Genomic DNA, 11,140 nt, shown 5'->3' on the forward strand with positions numbered 1-11,140 from the left:
AACAATGTGGTCTAGGGTGAGACTTTTCTCCCCGGACAGATCTTCGTGTTCTGCGGCTTCGCACTGCGGGCCAATTTGCTTGGCCATCTGGAGCAGATCGATAGCTACGCCCCTGGCCATCAGGTCAGGTTCGGAAACTTGAACTACACGGCCGATATCCGCGGAGACTTGATCTTCGGTGAATTCGGGCCTCCGCCAGGAGCACCGAACGGTCACGACGAGCACGGCTTAGACCTGCTATTGGACAATACTCGGGATATCGCACCAGCAGGAGCTCTGGACTCAAATCTGGAGCAGATCGCGTCGTTCGAGGATGGGTGGATGGAGCCAGCCCCGGAGGCCGCACGCTTATCGACGGTAGAGCCGAGCATAGACTCCACCTCCAAGGAAGCCTATGACTCCGGACCCCCGGACTCATGGCCGGCTGTAGGTTCCAGTCCGCGCACCCCCGAGCCCGCCGAATCTGGTTGGGCTCCGGTAATGGAGTTCACCGCTGCGGATATCTTCCAGCACTCGCCCTTTGGCGACATGCTGAACTCGTTAAAATCTCTCTCTTTGTCAGGAGACTCTTGGCCGAACTATGTCCGGCTCGAGTGGGAAGCCGACGACGAGGGAATTCGTTGCCCACCCACCACCCACTTCATTGCCATGGTCGATGATTTGACCGACGTGCTTGACTTCGACTCCGAAGACATCGACGGTGTGAACGATGATGTAGGAGAAGAACAGGAACCACCGCCCACGGGGCGCTGGACAACCACCTCCTCATATGATATATATATATATATATGGTGGACACTCCAAAAGAAACCAATGGCGATGAGGCAATGGAGGGTAACCCCTCAAGGAAGAAAGCAAAGCATGGGCGTTACCAGCGCCGCTCCAAGCCCCGCCACAGCAATACCGGCACAGGAGACGAAAACAATCCGGATGGTGCCAAAGATGAATACAACCCCGATCAGCCTGCCTTTGAGCAGGCCGAACAGGAAGACGGGCATGCCATCCCAGAAGAACAGGCGACGGACGGATACCGGGAGAAGGACAATTACATGCCCCCCTTTGAAGACGAGATTAGCCTCAGCGACGATGAATTCAGCGTGCCTGAGGACCCCGTAGAGCAGGAGCGCTTCAAGCACCGGCTTATGGCCACTACGAGGAGCCTGAGAAAGAAGCAGCAGCAGCTCCAAGCTGATCAAGATCTGCTCACAGATAGATGAACCGAAGTCCTGGCAGCCGAGGAATATGGACTCGAGCGCCACACCAAAGGTTATCCAAAGCACAAGTGGCTACCCCAACTCGAGGAGGAGCCCATACTACCAGCACAGGACGAGGCTGACCGGCCACCTCGTGGCCGGGATAAAATGACGTATCAGCCCGAATACCAGCCCGCACCCCCACGCCAATACACTACGGCCCGGGACAATAGGCAGGACCTGCGAGACATACTGGAAAATAAGGCAGGACATCCAAGATCGATCTACGGATCGCGGGGGCGCGCCCCAACACATGACGATGATCGTCACGCCGGATACACTGTCAATAAGTCCGGCCGGGCCGGACATAGCCAACCAGACTCATTTGAACTGCGTAGCAACATAGCCCGGCATAGAGGCGCCGCACACCCCCTCTGCTTCACCGATGAAGTGTGTTGGGCAAATAAGCCACGGCCATGTACTGGGCATAGTTAGTCTGACTAGTGTCTGGCTTAGTCCGTCTAGTGCGTGCGTGCGCGGTGAGTGTGCTGGACGTGAGTCTGTGGCTGCGTGCAGCCAGTGGCAAGTGTGCGTGTGTGTGTGAGTCAGTTGACGAGGGTAGCGGGAGGTTGCGTAGCGATGGGTTGCAGCCGGCCGCGTAGGACGCGTTCGTGCACGTCATGGGCACACGCGCTGAGCTTGTGGATCGTGGCCGTTGGAGAGTGGAGCGCGGCGTCGTACGTGCGCGCACGCGTATAAGACTCCCTCCTGTGTACTGGTTCAGCTGTGGGTGCCGTTCGTGCTGCAGGAGAAAAATTTGTCGTTCGTGCGGCGGGCATTCGAGCGCTGGGAAAACCACCACTGTGTCCATTGCACCTTCTTCTTCCTCCTTTCTTCTTCAGTCTCTGTGAGAGAGAGAAGTACAGAGAGCTCCCGCGAGCGAGGGAGAAGGCCACAGCAACAACAATTGGTATTCAGAGCTTTGGTTCGGGCGATCACCGGTGACCATGGCGCTCGTCCCACACGGTGGCGGCGCGGGCGGATCGGTGTCGATGGCGATGCTGATGCTCACGCCGGACAACTACACGGTGTGGGCGATCAAGGCGCAGGCGATCCTCGACGCCCACACTCTGTGGGAGGCGGTGGCGCCGGGCGACGCGGCGGTGAACGGGAAAAAGTGCAAGACGGCGCGCGCGATGATTCTTGGTGGGCTACCGGAGGACGTGCTGCTGCAGGTGGCGACGAAGCTCACCGCCAGGGAGGTATGGGACTCCCTGAAGGTGAGGTTCGTCGGCGCCGATCTGGTGCGCGCGGTGAGGCAGGCGACGCTGCGCGGGGAGTTCGATCGCCTCAAGATGGCGGACGGCGAGGCACTGGATGCGTACGCCGGGAGGCTGGCAGGGATGACGACGTGGTTCGTGAACCTCGGGGAGACGGTGGGCGACGCAGAGCTCATGAAGAAGCTCCTGGACACGGTGCCCGATCGGTTGTTCCCCATCGTCGCCGGGATCGAGCAGTTTTGCGTCATCGAGGAGATGGCCTTCGACGAGGCGCTCGGGCGGCTGCACGCGTTCGACGAGTGAGTTCGGCGCCGTGGACAAGACGGCGGCGAGCGTGGCGGGGAGCAGCTTCTCATGATGGTGGCGCAGTGGGCAGCGCGGGAGCGTCGGCACGGCGGAGCTTGGGACGACGACGACGGCCGGAGCATGGCGTCGGGCAACAGCGGCAACCGGCATGGTCGCTGCTACGGCTGCGGCGAGCGCGACCACTTCAAGAGGGAATGCCCCAAGCTGTGGAGGGCGCCGGCGGCGGAGCAGGCAATGTTGGCGGACATCGGCATCGAGGATGGCGGACTCCTCTAAGCCGTGGCTTAGGGGGAGTGTGTTGGGCAAATAAGCCACGGCCATGTACTGGGCATAGTTAGTCTGACTAGTGTCTGGCTTAGTCTGTCTAGTGCGTGCGTGCGCGGTGAGTGTGCTGGACGTGAGTCCGTGGCTGCGTGCAGCCAGTGGCAAGTGTGTGTGTGTGTGTGAGTCAGTTGACGAGGGTAGCGGGAGGTTGCGTAGCGATGGGTTGCAGCCGGCCGCGTAGGACGCGTTCGTGTGTGTCATGGGCGCACGCGCTGAGCTTGCGGGTCGTGGCCGTTGGAGAGTGGAGCGCGGCGTCGTACGTGCGCGCACGCGTATAAGACTCCCTCCTGTGTACTGGTTCAGCTGTGGGCGCAGTTCGTGCTGCAGGAGAAAAATTTGTCGTTCGTGCGGCGGGCCTTCGAGCGCTGGGAAAACCACCACTGTGTCCACTGCACCTTCTTCTTCCTCCTTTCTTCTTCAGTCTCTGTGAGAGAGAGAAGTACAGAGAGCTCCCGCGAGCGAGGGAGAAGGCCACGACAACAACAAAGTGATGGATCACGAATTCCCAAAAGGGTTTAAACCCGTAAACATCGAATCATACGATGGCACAACAGACCCCGCAGTATGAATCGAGGATTTCCTTATCCACATTCACATGGCTCGCGGTGACGATCTACATGCCATCAAGTATCTTCCCCTTAAACTCAAAGGACCGGCCCGACACTGGCTAAATAGCCTACCGGCAAATTCCATCGGCAGTTGGGAAAACCTGGAGGACGCGTTCCTCGACAACTTCCAGGGCACGTACGTGCGACCATCGGATGCTGATGACTTGAGTCACATTACCCAACAGCCCGGAGAGTCAGCCAGGAAATTCTGGACTCGGTTCCTAACTAAAAAGAACCAAATTATCGACTGTCCGGACGCCGAAGCCCTGGCGGCCTTTAAGCATAATATCCGCGACGAGTGGCTCGCCCGACACCTCGGCCAGGAAAAACCAAAGTCCATGGCGGCCCTGGCGACTCTCATGACCCGCTTTTGCGCGGGCGAGGACACCTGGTTGGCTCGCAGTAGCACCACGCCAATAAACTCCGGAACTTCAGATATCCGCGACAATAACGGCAAGCCACGGCGCAACAGACATAAGCGTCGAAACAATGGTGACAACACTGAAGACACGATAGTCAACGCCGGATTCAGTGGCTCAAAATCCGGTCAGCGGAAAAAGGCGTTCAAAAGAAACAATCAGGGACCGTCCAGTCTGGACCGTATACTTGATCGCTCGTGCCAAATTCACGGCACCCCGGATAAGCCAGCAAACCACACTAACAGAGATTGCTGGGTGTTCAAACAAGCCGGCAAAATAAACGCCGAAAACAAGGACAAGGGGCTGCATAGCGACGATGACGAGGAGCCCCGACGTCCGAACACGGGGGGACAGAAGAAATTTCCTCCCCAGGTGAAAACGGTTAATATGATCTATGCCACCCACATTCCCAAACGGGAACGAAAACGAGCACTACGGGACGTCTATGCGATGGAGCCAGTCGCCCCAAAGTTCAACCCATGGTCAGCCTGTCCGATCACTTTCGATCGTAGGGATCACCCTACCAGCATCCATCACAGCGATTCAGCCGCATTGGTCCTCGACCCAATCATCGACGGATTCCACCTTACGTGAGTCCTTATGGACGGTGGCAGTAGCCTGAACCTGCTTTATCAGGACACAGTGCGCAAAATGGCATCGACCCTCAAGAATCAAGCCCACCAAAACCACCTTTAAAGGTGTAATTCCAGGAGTAGAGGCCCGTTGTACAGGCTCAATAACACTGGAAGTGGTCTTTGGTCCCCGGATAACTTCCGAAGCGAGGAGTTAATCTTTGACATCGTCCCTTTCCGTAGTGGCTATCATGCACTGCTTGGACGAACCACATTCGCTCGATTCAATGCGGTACCACACTATGCATACCTCAAGCTCAAGATGCCAAGACCTCGCGGGGTTATAATAGTCAATGGAAACAAGGACCGCTCTCTCCATATAGAAGAGCATACTGCAGCCCTCGCGGCAGAAGTACAAAGCAGCCTTCTCCGGCAAACCACCAATCCGGCGACAACAACCCCGAACACCGTTAAGCGAGTCCGGAGCACCCTGCAACAGGATCGCCAGGCACGCCAAGAGCACGACTAGCAGTCCGGCCTCCGCCCCAACCCAATTCAGGCAGCATTTGTGCCGCGCACACACAATTACGCACTCAAAATACCATGGGCATAGGTGGAGGCGCAATGGTGATGCGGTCAACAGTGCAGTTCAGCCGCAACATACTTTAATAACCCCTTTTTTTCTTTCAGGACCCTACTTTCGGGCAGCCTCTTCAGAGAGCTGGATCATCGGACTCATCACAAGAGGGAAAACCAAGGAGGCAAAAGGCTTTGCACACAAAAGGAATACCCAGGTGGTATCTGTTAATGATCACTATACCTGTTTTATATACCTACATGCGGCCCACCCTTGGATAGGACATGTCAAATAGTCCTCTTTACTTCGGCTCAAACGCATTAATTGTAAAGATATGCTTGGACGTATTATTTACAAATGGGAGATAATATATAGCGTCAGCGTATTATTCCTATCTTCACATTTTTCCTAAAAATGTTTATTTAATATTGAATTCGTACACTTCGATACGATTAGTTTGCCAGGGGCTTCTCATGACGCCCCCCTAATACGGCAAGATAAGTCAGAACACTTTCAACAGTGCGGCACCTCAAACTTATAGCACTATATGCATCAACTCTGAATCATGTCTTGGGTCAATAGTTGGGTTTGCTCGGCTTCCTTGTTTTGGTACCTTACATTCCGTCATATATCGGCTAAGGTAGCGCAGGGAGAACTACTACGATTGTGTCCCGGTTCTTCCGAACGAGCACCTCAGTAGAGAAAGCCGAAAACTGACTGGCATGATGCGGCGAGAGCTGGTCGCTGTTCGAGAGGTCTTAAAATCCTTAAAGATTTTTTTCGCTTTAGGCGAAGAGTCGGGCCTCGTCCGATTTAGGCGTATATAGCGCCCCAATTCGGCTTTCCGAATTCTTGGGGCTTCGCCGCAATTTAAAATTGTAGACTTCTATGGCTAAGTGAGAGTTATAAAGCCGCATAGTCCGATTGCCTTGTTCGTTGTGCCAAGCACCTCCTTCAAGGACCAAAAATTTGGATAAAAGAGTGTTTTGGGTTTTCCACGAACACCCCAGTACTAGTTACGTGGGGGCGGAAGCCGACGACTGGCCTACTTTCAGAATTTTATAAATAGCCGCACAGAAGGTAATATTTTAGATCAATAAAATGCTATATAGCACAAACAAGTTCATTTTTCATATTACAAAGATGACACGAGTACATTCACTCAAAGATTGTGTCCTTGGTACATTCATCGGCCACGAGACGAGCACCTTTCATCACGCCATCATAATATTTCTTGGAGTAGCGATGCGCCTTGCCCTCCGGTGGTCCTTCCTTCACCAGCTTCTCTGCATCCAGCTTGGCCCAATGCATCTTCGCACGGGCAAAGGCCCGGCGGGCACCCTCAATGCAAACGGACCGCTTGATAACTTCAAGCCGTGGGCAGGCATTTACCATCCGCTTGATAAGGCCGAAGTAGCTGGCAGGCAGGGGCTCACCAGGCCACATCCGGACTATGAAATCCTTCATGGCCACTTCGGCCGCCCTATGGAGTTCAACCAATTGCTTCAATTGGTCACTCAGAGGCACTGGGTGTTCGGCCCCAGCATACTGGGACCAGAACAGCTTCTCCGATGAGCTCCCCTCTTCGGCACGATAGAACTCCGCAGCATCCGATATGCTGCGTGGCAGATCTGCGAATGCCCCTGGAGAGCTCTGAATTCGGGTAAGTAAAAGAAATGTCTCCTCCACATGCTTGCTTTGCATAATGAATGCCTTACCCGCCGCTATCTTCTTGGCCGCCTGGATTTCCTGCTGGGCTTTATGGGCTTCGGCCTTGGCGTCTTTCATGCTCAAAAGGGCCTTCGCAAGCTCAGACTCCTTCGTCTTGAAGTCACGCTCCAAGGACTCGGACTTCTTGCCGAGCTCCTGGAGCTCTTGCTGTACCTCTCCCACCCTAGCATCTTGCTTTTCACGCTCAACACACTCCATGGCCGCCTTGTTTTCAGCCTCGGACAACGCTTTCTTCAGGGCCTCCACTTCGGTCGTGGCCCCTATTACAAAATCACAACGCTTTTTGTTAGCATCACCAATTTTTCTTACTCTATGTGATATGTGAACGGGGTATCACTCACCTTTGTTCTCTTCGAGCTGCCTCTTCATGAGGCTGAGCTCCCCTTCGTCCTGCTTCAGGTCCCGTTTGAGTCCGGCGACCTCTGCTGTACGGGCAGCAGCGGCAAGCAGCACCGCCTGCTTATTCACATAGACACATACTGTTAGACTCCTGCGGTTTAGAGTTGACCCTCCGTTTGGCTTTTTCTTTCCGAACACCAAACAGAGTATCAGGGGCTACTGTCTATTGGGTGATAATTTCCCACACTTTTGATTACTTACCTCAAAGCCTGTCAGGAGGCTGGTACAGGCTTCGGTCAATCCGCTTTTGGCGGACTGAACCTTCTGAATCACCACACTCATAAGAGTACGGTGTTCTTCATCCATGGAAGCGCCATGAAGCACTTCCAGCAGACTATCCGGCACCTCTGGCGCAACGAAAGTCATCAGCTCGTCCTCCTTAGCGAGGGGCTGCCCACCCGAATCCAGAACCTTCGGAGGTTCTGGTACAGTGTCCGGCTGGGAGCCCAACTTGCTGCGGCTCTCGTCGGCACAATCTGCAAGGATCTTACGCCCCATATGTCCGGCATCTGGAATTTCACCTTGGGGCGTCTCCAGAGCCACCTCCCCCTGCTCTGGGACCCTTTGGGACAACACCTCCGTGTCATCCGCAGGCCGAGGGGAAGTGGCCGTCGGGAGCGAATTCATCGCTGAATCGCTCAAAGACCCATCCGAAGAGGATACCTCGGGATGGGCCCTGGCCGGACTGCATATACGTGTTCGGCGTTATAACAAATTATAAGATGAGTCGCACTAAAGTACAACGGAGTGCGAATACTTACAATCTTACTAGGGGCTTGCCCTTGGGCAGCCACTCCTCCTCGATGTAGGCAGTTGTGGTGGAGTGATCCGGAAGGGACGCCTTTCCCTTCTCCGACGTCCTAGCCTCCCCCTGCTGAGCGCCTTTCCTTTTCTTCTCCTTCCTAGTGCGGGGAGGCGGAATTTCCTCGTGTTTTTCCCCGCCTCCGCGGGAGGAATCTGCCTCGTCGTCCTCAGACAACGAGCCTATAACGGCCTTGCACCGAGGGCCCTTCCTGGTCCCCTGGGCCGCCCTCTTAGGCCCTTCGGTCTCCCCGGATGGGGCGGCCCTTTGCTTTTCCTCCTCCCCTTCGTGGGAGGAGTGTGCCTCATTGTCTTCGGACAAGGCGTCCGGTACGACCTTACGTCGGAGACCCTTCCTGGTCCCCGGGGCCTTCTTCTCGGCCTTCTTCTCTGGCACCTCGTAAGGCGCCGGGACTAGCATCTCCGTCAGGAGAGCGGTTGCTGGACCTTCTGGCAGTGGAGCGGGACAGTCTATCCGCTTCGCCGTCACCACGTACTCCTGATTAAATACACATGATGACTTAAAAACCTCCCATGAGTATGTAGAGAAAGCTACATCTAATGATGGTCAGAAAACTCACCGGATGGGGGAGCCGCGTGGCGTGAAGTACGTGGTCCTCGGATGTGGGAGGAGGTATTTAGGAGGCCTTGAACATCACCTTCCATGCGTCCTTGTGTGTCGTGCCGTAAAGCTCTTGAAGTGTCTAGTGTTCGGCCGGAACGAACTCCCACAGCTTAAATGCCCGTCTTTGGCACGGGAGAATTCGGCGGACGAGCATGACCTAGATCACGTTGACAAGCTTGATCTTCTTGTCCATCATACTTTTGATGCAGTTTTGAAGTCCTGTCAGCTCCGTAGGTTCACCCCAGGCCAGGCCCTTCTTTTCCCAGGAGGTGAGCCGCATGGGAATTTCGGATCGGAATTCGGGGGCGGCCGCCCAGTTGGCGTCGCGCGACTCGGTGATGTAGAACCACCCCGATTGCCACTGATGACCCACAAGTGTAGGGGGTAAATCGTAGTCCTTTCGATAAGTAAGAGTGTCGAACCCAACGAGGAGCAGAAGGAAATGATAAGCGGTTTTCGGTAAGGTTTTCTATGCAAGCACTGAAATAGTAGGTAATAGATAGTTTTGTGATAATATAAATAGTAACGAGCAACAAGTAAATAAAGTAAATAAAGTGCAGCAAGGTGGCCCAATCCTTTATGTAGCAAAGGATAAGCCTGGACAATTTCTAATAATGAGGAAGGAGCTCCCGAGGACACATTGGGAATTATCGTCAAGCTAGTTTTCATCATGTTCATAAGATACGCGTTTGGTACTTTGATAATTTGATATGTGGGTGGACTGGTACTTGGGTACTGCCCTAACTTGGACAAGCATCCCACTTATGATTAACCCCTATTGCAAGCATTCACAACTATAATAAGAAGTATTAAGGTAAACCTAACCACAACATTAAACATATGGATCCATATCAGCCCCTAACGAAGCAACGCATAAACTAGGGTTTAAGCTTCTGTCACTCTAGCAACCCATCATCTACTTATTACTTCCCCATGCCTTCCTCTAGGCCCAAATAATGGTGAAGTGTCATGTAGTCGACGTTCACATGACACCACTAGAGGAAAAGACAACATACATCTCATCAAAATATCGAACGAATACCAAATTCACATGACTACTAATAGCAAGACTTCACCCATGTCCTCAGGAACAAACGTAACTACTCACAAAGCATATTCATATTCATAATCAGAGGAGTAATAATATGCATAAAGGATCTGAACATATGATCTTCCACCATGTAAACCAATTAGCATCAACTACAAGGAGTAATCAACACTACTAGCAACCCATAGGTACCAATTTGTGGTTTTGATACAAGATTGGATACAAGAGATGAACTAGGGTTTTGAGAGGAGATGGTGCTGGTGAAGATGTTGATGGAGATTGACCCCTCCCGATGAGAGAATCATTGGTGATGACGTTGGTGATGATTTCCCCCTCCCGGAGGGAAGTGTCCCCGGCAGAACAGCTCCGCCGGAGCCCTAGATTGATTCCGCCAAGGTTCCGCCTCGTGGCGGCAGAGTTTTGTCTCGTAAGCTTGCCCATGATTTTTTCCAGGGTAAAACTGATGATATAGCAGAAGATGGATGCCGGAGGCCAACTAGGGGGCCCAGGAGATAGGAGGGCGCGCCCTATAGGGGGGGCGCCCCCTGTCTCCTGGACAGGGTGTGGGCCCCCTGACCTATTTCTTTCACTCAGAAATTCTTATTAATTCCAAAAGGTTGTTTCGTGGAGTTTCAGGACTTTTGGAGCTGTGCAGAATAGGTTTCCAACGTTTGCTTCTTTTCCAGCCAGAATTCTAGCTGTCGGCATTCCCCCTCTTCATGGTAAACCTTGTAAAATAAGAGAGAATAGCCATAAGTATTGAGATATAATGTGTAATAACAGCCCATAATGCAATAAATATTGATATGAAAGCATGATGCAAAATGGACATATCAACTCCCCCAAGCTTAGACCTCGCTTGTCCTCAAGCGGAAGCCGAAATCGAAAAATATGTCCACATGTTTAGAGATAGAGGTGTCGATAAAAATAAAATACGGACATGAGGGCATCATGATCATTCTAATAACAGCAACATATATAGATTTTGTCATATGATTTCCTATGCTCGAGTAACAAGCAATTCACAATGTCAAGTATGGTTCAAAAACTTCATTGGGAACTAACAAACTATAATCTCAGTCATTGAAGTAATTGCAATTTATTATAACATCAGAAAGAGTCAAAAATTGCTATAATTGCTAACACTCACGCAAGCTCACATACTCAACTATCTCGTAGTCTCCTATAATTGCTACCACTCACGCAGTACTTGTGGTTATAGAGTTTCAGCCGGACACTAAGAAAGATAGGGGCTTA

This window comes from Triticum aestivum, chromosome 7B (assembly GCF_018294505.1).
Source record: "Triticum aestivum cultivar Chinese Spring chromosome 7B, IWGSC CS RefSeq v2.1, whole genome shotgun sequence".
NCBI classification, from domain to species: domain Eukaryota; kingdom Viridiplantae; phylum Streptophyta; class Magnoliopsida; order Poales; family Poaceae; genus Triticum; species Triticum aestivum.